Raw genomic sequence first — 10012 nt, 5'->3', positions numbered from 1 at the left:
TATAAAGTCTTCACAGCAATCTGAATATTTTTTTTCACATCTCTTTTCTGGTATCCTTTTCTTCATTTAAATGTTTAATCTATTTCAGTTTGCCTTTGTTAATGGTATGAGATGGATATATTGTTTCCTCTCTGTCATCATTTAGAATTCTTCTAATAGTTATTGAAATGCTGGTTTTACAATACAATGAACTGTCATATGTACTCATATATGCATTTTATTATAAATATTTTGGGCATATATGAAAAAAATTGAAACTAACTGAAGACCAATTAGTAAAACTTGAGTAAATGGAGAGTTATATAGTATTTCTAAATTGAAAGGATCAGTATTGTGTAATTTTGATCTTCCCAAATTTATGTGTAGATTCAATGTCTCCTAAAATGCCCAATAGAATGTTTTTAGCACCTGGTACAATGATTTGGTATTTTATTTGAAAGAAGTAGCCAAACTAAGGAGACTAAGAAAAGGAAATGTTGTAAAGAGAAGTTAACCTAAAGAATGCAGAAATGAATTATACAGGCAAATTAAAGAAAATATAACAAGGTAAACTGTATAAAAAGACAAATAAACATAAAAAATAAAAGGCTAAGTAATGTGGTGGTTGCCAGAGGCTGGGTAATGGGCAAATTATTGCTGTTTTCTTCTTCAAAAGAAAAAAAGAAAGAAAGAAAAGAATAGATTCTATTAGTTAGTAACTGATAAAACCAGTGAGAAAAACATACATTAATTTTTAAAAAAACATATGGGGCCTATACTCTTCAGTGAAATAAATAAGATACACATGTAAATACTGAATAGTTTCTCTGGTGTGAAAAACTAAAAGTGTAAATAAGATCCAAATTGTATAACTGGTAATGTGAAATAGGAAGAAAAGGGCTAAAGATGTAGGGGAAGTGGGAAGGGTAGGGGAAAGGAAATAGGGGGAAAGAAAAAAAATATGAGAAAAGGAAAAAATGGAAACCAAGTCTTTGTAAATAGGGGAGGGGGGAAGGGGTGAAGGGAGGGCAGGGACAAGGGGAAGAAAATGAAAACCAAGACCTATCATGTAAAGGTACAAGATCCTAATGGTGACTGTAACTGTACTGTATACCTAAAATGTACCAATATACTCAATAAGGTAACAAAACACTCATAAAGGGCCTAAAATAGTACAAACCAGTTATTTGAGTAAACATGTAGTTAGTTGTTAATACCATATATGAAATATGATGAAAAAATATGCTGAATGCTTAATTTAAAAAATTTATTGTAGTGAAGGACACATTACTCTTAATCTCTCTCTCTTTTGCTTTGAACACATTTACCCCATTGTTTTTGCCATTTCTGAAGCAGTTCTCTTCATGCCTTTAGTTGTGCTGTTGTGGCTGCCCTGATTTCCCAAACTGATGAGAAAAGTTTATTTTTCGTGGTCATTTTGACTTTGGGAAGAGCCAGAAGACACCTGGTGCCAGATCTGGTGAATAAGGTGGAGGAGGACAGGATATGCTACACTGTTTTTACATAGCAGAAATTACTTAAATGGTAGATCAGAAAGGGGTAACCTACAGTAGTATTTAATTTAAAAATATTTATTACAGTAAGACACATTGCCATTAATTGCCCTCAAAACATTCAAAATACTTTCTTTGAGAACATTTGCCTATCATTCTTAGTAATAATGGCTTTTACTGTAGTAAGTTTTTATCAGTTTCAACAGTCACCATATTCTTCATATTTACCCCTTGTACACAGGCAGGTTAGAGTTAAATGTAAAATAACACAAAGCCAAAATCTGTTATAAAAACTGCAGACAAGAATTGGTATTGTGTGAGGTAGGATCTTTCTAAATGTTAAGATAAAGGGACAAAAACCACTAAATAAAAATTTCACATATTGCATGATATAAGATATAAAACACCATACATCAAAATGCCATATGCAAAAAATACAAGGCATATTACCAGCTGTGGAAGGTATTCTTAATATATTGAAAAATTAATAATAAAAATATGCCCAATAAACAGAAAAATGTACAAAAAAGTGGTAAGTAATATACAAAAAAGAAAGATTAATGATTGGTAAAGATAAAAATGTTTGCCTCATTACCAGTCAAAGGAATTCAGACTCATATAACAGGGGTAACATTTTTTACAAATCTTGCAAAAATTTAAAAAATGGTATCTATTGTTTGCAAGGATGAGGTAGGAAAAAACCCCAAACCATCACTCATACTCATACTCATTCTTTCCCATTTCTTGAAGGACAATATAGCACATGTATAAAAAGCATTAAATATTTTTTCTTTTTTCTCATTAAGTTTATTGGTACATTTTAGGTATACAGTACAGTTATGTTCATTATTGGGATCTTGTACCTTTACATGACAGGTCTTGGTTCTCATTTTTCCCCCTTTTCCCTGCTTTCCCTTCACCCCCTCCTCCCCTCCCCATTTACAAACACTTTATTTCCATTTTTTTAGTTTTCTCATATTTTTTTCTTTTCCTTTATTCCCTTTCCCCCACCCTTCCCACTTTCCCTATACCTTTAGCCCTTTTCTCCCTATTTCACATTATTAATTATTTCATTAGGATCTTATGCACTATTATAGTTTTTCACACCTGAGAAACTATTCGGTATTTACAAATGTGTGACTTATTTATTTCACTTAGGAGTATATCTTAAAATGTATCCATTTTCCTATGAATGAATCTATTTTCTCTTTCTTTACAGCTGAGTAGTATTCCATTTTATAGAAAAACCACATCTTATTTATCCAGTTTCCAACTGATGGGCAAATGGGCTGTTTCCAAGTTTTAGCTATTACAAACTGTGTCTCTATAAACATGGGTGTGCATACTTCTCTGTGATATGATATGATTCTTTTAATTCTTTTGGAAAGATACCCAGCAGAGGGATGGCTGGATCAAATGGAACCTCTAGTTCCAGCTCTTTGAGGTATCTCCATATTGATTTCCATAGTGATTGCACCAGTCTGCACTCCCACTAACAATGGAGAAGGGTTCCTTTCTCCCCACAACCCTGCCAACATTTGTTATTTTGTGATTTCTTGATAGCAGCCATTCTTTGTGGGGTGAGGTGGAATCTCAGTGTTGTTTTCATCTGCATCTCTTGAATGACCAGTGATGTGGAACATTTTTTCATATATTTAACTGCTGCTTTTACTTCTTTGTCTGAGAAATGTCTGTTCATTTCAGATGCCAATTTTTGAATTGGATCTTTATATTTGGGGGTGCTGATTGTTTTGAGTTCTTTATATATTCTAGATAATAGTCCTTTGTCTGAGGAGAAGCTGGTAAATTTGTTTTCCCACATTGTAGATTGTCTCTTAGTTCTGTTGATAGTTTCTTTTGCAGTGCAGAAGCTGAAAAAGCATTAAATATTTTTTCTATGTTTACCCTGTAATTCTACTCTTAGTAAATTATTTCTAAAGAAATAAGCAAATGCATATTCAGAATATACATATGAATTTTTCACAATAGTATTCTTTACAATTTTTATTATGAAGTATTTAGCATATATGAGACGAATAAAGATTAATGCAGTAAATCCTCATGTGTGCCCCGCCCATACAAAGTGAAAAAATAAATCATTATCAGTAGAGTTGAAAACCTTTATACTCCCCGAATGCTTTCATGTCCCTTACCCTATAGGTGGATGTGGTGTTTCTAATCTCCAAAGGGTGTTATTTACATAGAAACAGCATATATTGAAGCTTGAAGATGCCAATTAAATCAATTATGACATTTTAAAAGGGTGAAGAAAAAAAGACCACGGCCGAGTATTTAGCTCAGTAGTTCTGCCGCCTGTCTTGCAAAGGCAAGGACCGAGTTCGATCTCCGGTACCAAAATACATACATACATACATACATACATACATACATAAAAGGGTGAATTATCATTAAATTATATAAGTAAAATTTCTTTTTATTGTACATAGAATAATACACAGTAATGGACATTTGGAAAAATAGGTTCAAAACAAAACCCAAAATTTTCCCAACTAGATATAACCATTATTACTCTTTGTTATGATGTCTGGTGCCAGATCTAATCTTTTAAGAATTCTGAATATCAATTTTAAAAAATCTGAATCATTTTGCTGAAAGACAAATGGCAAACTGAAGTCGAATCACTAGCAGCCTTGGACTTGAAACGTATACGCTCTGGGAAATGGAGCGTTGAGACTTCAAGGGGGTGAACAGTGAGAGGCAGGTGCCCGCACTAAGACTGACTGCACTTCACATGCTGTTTAGAACACACATTGGGCCAGGACTCAATCGGCAGGGCAGGTTAAGGTTTCAGGGACTGGCTATAGTCACACTTATGGAACACAGTAAGGTTTACACTCCCCAAAGACATCGAAGCCCAATTCCTAATGTAGTGTCTCTGTCATAACAAAGATGACCCAGAAACAGAAAACATATTTTTCTACAAAACTAATTGAGTCACTATTGTATTTAATGCCAGAAAACCTAATCTCTGTCAATTTGATCACTTTAATATATATATGTATGTATGCATTTTAAAAATTATTTTGGATTTCAGACACTTTGGGGCTGTTTCTCTCCCATGCCCCATTGTAAAGATCTGATTTGTTCTGCAACAGTCTCTGCCCATATGGTAAGAATTTAGCCCAGCTACTGGGTTCATTGTTGGTATTTATTTGCCAGGCTTTAGAGTGGAGATTGTCCCCTGACTTCTTACCCTTGTTCCTCCTGTTGATGGATACCTTGCTCTGGATGCTGATTCAAATTCAGATCCTTAGCCAACAGCCTCAGCAAAAGCTTATCCCAGATGTCAGACCCTGGTTGGGTCCTGATTTTTTGCCCTCTGGCTGCAGGTGAACACTGGTGTTTCTTTAGAGCAACAATTTAGCTTATTGTTGTCTTGTTCTTATAGTAGAACCACACTGACATTCTGTATTATTCTGGGAACAATCACAAAATCTGATTTCCTGTCTTGATTTCAAAATTCCAGTAATTTAATTGCATAAATAATTTGATATAAACTTTCCTCATCATTTTCTCTTGGAGAGATTTAATTTTACAGCAAAAGGAAAGATAGAATGTAAAATTTGAGATGTTCCTCTGGTATTGTTATCATACAAAAATATATGCAAAAAAAAGCCTCTAATAAGAAGCAAACATAAAATTCTTTAAGGAACAGACATCTATAAAAATAGTTGTACAAACTAATCATTTACCAAGTCTGTCAACTTTTCATATAACTAAACCAAATTACTATAGGTGTGATTTGTTTCAAATTACGGAAAAGGAAGCTGACCAGGTGTGCACCCCAAAGAATGGTGACAAATATTTTAAAAAAGATGTGACATGGAAAAATAGGAAATCAGTAAAAAAAAATCACTAATGTGATTTTCACTCAGTTTAGTAGCATTTATTGACAATATCAGAGAGACATATATACAGAAAAGGTGGGGAGAGAGAGTTAGAGAGAGAATGAATATGAATGTGATCTTAAGACACTAAGACACTAAACAGTGCCTGCCTGTGGTACAGACTTAACTGATGTTTGTTGAATAAACACCACAAGTCCACTTTAAACTCCAGGTGCTGCAAATAGAACTTTAAACATGCTAAGTTCAATTATACAGCTTGTCCTTCCAATGGGAACTCTTTTTTTCTTGTAAGAAACTTCCTAGATACCTTTTGCAGTGCTAGTCCTTAGGTTGACGCTTGCCCTAGCTAAACCTGACATTAATGACTGGTGTCCGTTTCGACTGGTTGATAACCCTGTAGTGCTGGCTGTTCACTATGGCACTGTGAACAGCATCCCCACAATTTTAGCCACCAAAACAGATGTAGGAGATAAAGTAAATCACTGAGTTGTTGGTGTTGGAAAAACTGACTAGCTATTGGAGAGGTGTTTCAGGTCTTCATACTGCAATAATGCATTCAAATAATAAAGACTTAGAAGTGAAAAAATCATTTTAGGGCCGGGGATTTAGCTCAGCGGTTCTGTGGCCTGCCTTGCAAGCGCAAGGACCCAAATTCAATCCCCAGTACCAAAAAAAAAAAAAAAAAAGAAGTGAAAAAAATCATTTTATAAAATAAAATAGGAAAAAATGGATGAATATCAGATTTTCCACAGAATAATGAGAATCAAAGGGAAAAATCAAGCAATGTTTTGATATATTTGTTAAAATAATTAAATTTTTATATCAAAATTCATGAACAAAATTAAAAGTCAAAGAGTGAAATAGCAAAACATAAAACATTGCCACAATTATGACAAATCACTAATTTGAGAGCTTTATATAAGTAGATTTAAAAAGCACTAAAGGCTGCTATAGAAAAAGGGGCAAAAGACATTAATAGATAATTTACAAAAAAGGAAACGGCTAATGAGCACCAGAAAAAGCAGTTTAATGATAGTAGTTCCAAATAAACACAAAGAAAACAACAAAATCTTTTATCAAATAAGAAAAGAATTTTGCTGGACATATTACTTTTTACTAGAGACACTGGGAAAGGTAGCACTATTTATATATTGTGTTAGCACTAAAAATTGCTACAGCTGCTAAAAATCAATTTGACAATATACTTCAAAAGCACTGAAGACATATATAGAAGTGTATTCTGCAAAATAATTAAACTCAAAGATTTATGTACTCAAATTTTCACTTTAGCATAATTTATAACAGCAAAAACCACAGTCATTCAACAATAGAGATTTATGTTATATTAGTGTGATGTAAAATTAGACAGTAATTAGAAATGATCTGTAACATCATTTTTAGTGACATGGAGAAAATAAGTGTAAAAAGCAGAGTGCAAAATTTTAGACATAATAAGTTCATGCCAAGGTTTTAAAAAATGCAAAAAGATTAGAAAGCAGTCACTAATATATATATAGTCATTCAACAATAGAGATTTATGTTATATTAGTGTGATGTAAAATTAGACAGTAATTAGAAATGATCTGTAACATCATTTTTAGTGACATGGAGAAAATAAGTGTAAAAAGCAGAGTGCAAAATTTTAGACATAATAAGTTCATGCCAAGGTTTTAAAAAATGCAAAAAGATTAGAAAGCAGTCACTAATATATATATATATATATACCCACTAAAATATTAAAAGTGGTTAACTTTTAGGGGAAGGAATAAGGCTATCTATATTATAGTTTATTCTCTCCTTGAGACTGTCATCTGCAATTAAGCATGCATTAAATATAAAAATCATTATTTTCAAATCAAATCTCTAGAATTAATCTTCCTTTATTTGGTAGAAAACACTACATGAAAATATTTTGATGAATTGTTTTATAGTAACTTTTAAAGTAGAATTTCATAGTTCTATTCAACACAAGCCCTAAAATAATAACTAACTTTTTTTTTTCAGGACAGCAGGTAAACAATAGGTGGGCAAAAGTGTTTATATTTGGGTTTTAAAATGGTTAAAATGTCTTTATTAAAAAACACAATTTTCTTAACACTTCAAGAGTAAAGTAAGGATGTAAAATAAACATTTTTGTTTTCTTTCTACCATCATTAACACATTTAAAAATTACACAGGGGGCATTTTGAACCTTGGTTTCTTCCAGTTTCTCACAGTATCCATACTTGATCTCAAGGCTGAAGAGCTTCATGATGTAGCAGTGATTTCCACCACCATTCTCCTCCACCGTCTGAGATTTCATCGCTTCGCTTAAGAACTGTCCTTGAGAGGGAGTCACTGCAGATTCACACACTAGTGAGAATCCATGTCTTTCCCCAGAGCCAGCCCCAGGCAAAAATGTTGGACAGCTGAGCGTCTTCTCTCCAGCCCAGCCACTGGTATGTTCCCGCCCTCTCCAAATCTGCTCTCACATGCTTTAATCACATTAGATATTGCTAACATTTCCTGTGAAGCCCATACTATGGTGTTATCATCGCAGTAAAGTTCTGTTTGCCTCTATTTATGTGTGAGAACGGTGAAGCCCAGAGAGGTTAATAAAGTTGCCAGTGATCACACAGCTAGCTACCAATACTGTTAGTATCTACAGCCAAGTCTGCCTGATTTGAAAACTGTTAACTCTCGTTGGGGGAGGTCACTACTTGGAAGTACCCTTTCACAGCTTTTAAGCAGTACACTCTGTCTATCTGCAAATGAAAATTTGAACTGTTCTTAAACTTGAAACAGTCTGCACCTCTTCAGTTTTCTCTTCAAAGAATACAAGTTTCCTAAAGAATACGGGCACCTGCCTAATTATATCTAATAGCCCTTTTGGTTCAAACAGAACCTTACAGAGTGAAATCAAACACTATTTTGGCTTTCTCAAATTGTCACACCTTGTCCAAAGCCACATAACAGACAACAAGAAAATTCAAGGGCTTGTCTTTCTGTGGGTTTAACATCATTTCCTCCCTAATCTAAAGGTTCTCCCAGAAGGTAATTCATTTCCCAGCTTTCCTCTGTAACTAATAGAGATTTAAAAACACTAATTCTCAGGTAATTCTTCTTTGCCCCTTAATCAATTCCAATTCTGCTCCTAACTATCTGTATGCCTTCAGGCAATTTACTTTGGGCCTCTGAAACACAAGTTTCTCATCTGAAAAAGCCCAAATTAGAAATATTACCCTACAACTAGGGTTGTGGGAGAATTAAATGAGATAATGTAAGGGTAATTCTTGGTGGGAGCAGGGCAAGGAGGTAGAGAGGAGTCAGAAAGGCATCCTTTATTCCACTCCCGTCTCGCCTTTGAATATTCATAAGTTCTCTGTTTAAAGGTCACTGTACGCTAAGGGTTTTTCTCTTCTTTTTCCTCAAGTCACTTGTATTTCCTATTTCTTAACTCTTTTTCTGAGAGACTGTGCTTTAGGACCTTTCCACTGCACATCACTGGCTACATAAGGCCAGTGATAAATTCTTTTTCATTTCCACCTCAGCCATAAAAGAAGAAAGAAAAAAAAAAAAGAAAGAAAGAAGAAAAAAACAATCCCTAACCAACCAACAACTCCCCAAACTTGTAAATGGTAAAATTAGCCTTGGCCCATCCAAGGAGTAGACTGAAAGTAAGGGGGAAAAGGAGGTTTTTCCAAACCAAATTCCTAGTGTTCATCGCGACTCGGCTTTGGTTCCGGATCCGCCTGGCCCAGTGAAACCTGTATGGGGCTCCCGAGCAAGTCTGGCCCACACGGAGCACCTCGAATCTCAGTAAGGCTGCTGGTGACATTGATACAGTGAGCTGGCAAAATGGAATCTCTCCTGCCAGAAACATTTAATGGAAATGCTCTTTACCGCTTTGATTCTAGGAAATCATACTTGGTAGTTATAACCAAATATTTAGGGGGTTAAAATCCTGAAGTTGGAGAAGAGCTGAACTCAATTCAAGTCCAAGTTTCGGGAATACGAATCTTGTACTGGGAAACACTTCCCCACTTTCTCTTGTTCCTCCATCCACAGATTTAGCAAATGCCAGGGGCCCTGCGAGTGTCGGATTTCTGAGGGACGAGCCCTGTCCCCCTCCCTCCCCGAGGCCCAGACAGTTGTTTCTTCAGTGTCCACAGCGAAGTTTCTCCATCTCCCCTCGCGCTGTCATCTGTCTACCTAACCCACCCAGGACATCTTCCTAAATAGTCTGAGGGGAGAATGACGGTCCTGCCTCAGAGATTTATCCGGGAAAGAGCGTGCGTGGGGCCGATCGCATTCCAGAGCTCGGATTTCATTTCCCGTAGGTCAGATGGCGCGGTGGGTGGGGGCCCAGCGATGTGCACAGCTGTGCCTAAAGGTGCTGGTCACCTGCCGCCCCCGGAACTCGCCTGGAGATTCTGCACGGACGTGTGAGTCCCAGGCATTTGAATTTTAGATGTTTCCCTGTAGGGGAAAAGAAAAAAGTCTGAACCACTCTCTGGGTCAGTGTCTCCTTTAAGCCCCCGTCCCTCTGCGCGCTCCGGCCCTGCGTCCTAGCAGACGAGGAGGTTCGGGTTTGCACCCAGCTGCCGAAGCCCCGGTCGCCGCGCGTTTCTCGGCAGCCGTTTCTGGTGGCTCGGCGGCGGCGGGGTCCCC

Source organism: Fukomys damarensis, unplaced genomic scaffold (assembly GCF_012274545.1).
Source record: "Fukomys damarensis isolate Sample0158 unplaced genomic scaffold, DMR_v1.0_HiC HiC_scaffold_30, whole genome shotgun sequence".
In the NCBI taxonomy this organism is placed as follows: Eukaryota; Metazoa; Chordata; class Mammalia; order Rodentia; family Bathyergidae; genus Fukomys; species Fukomys damarensis.
Note: the sequence above shows the minus strand (reverse complement) of the source record.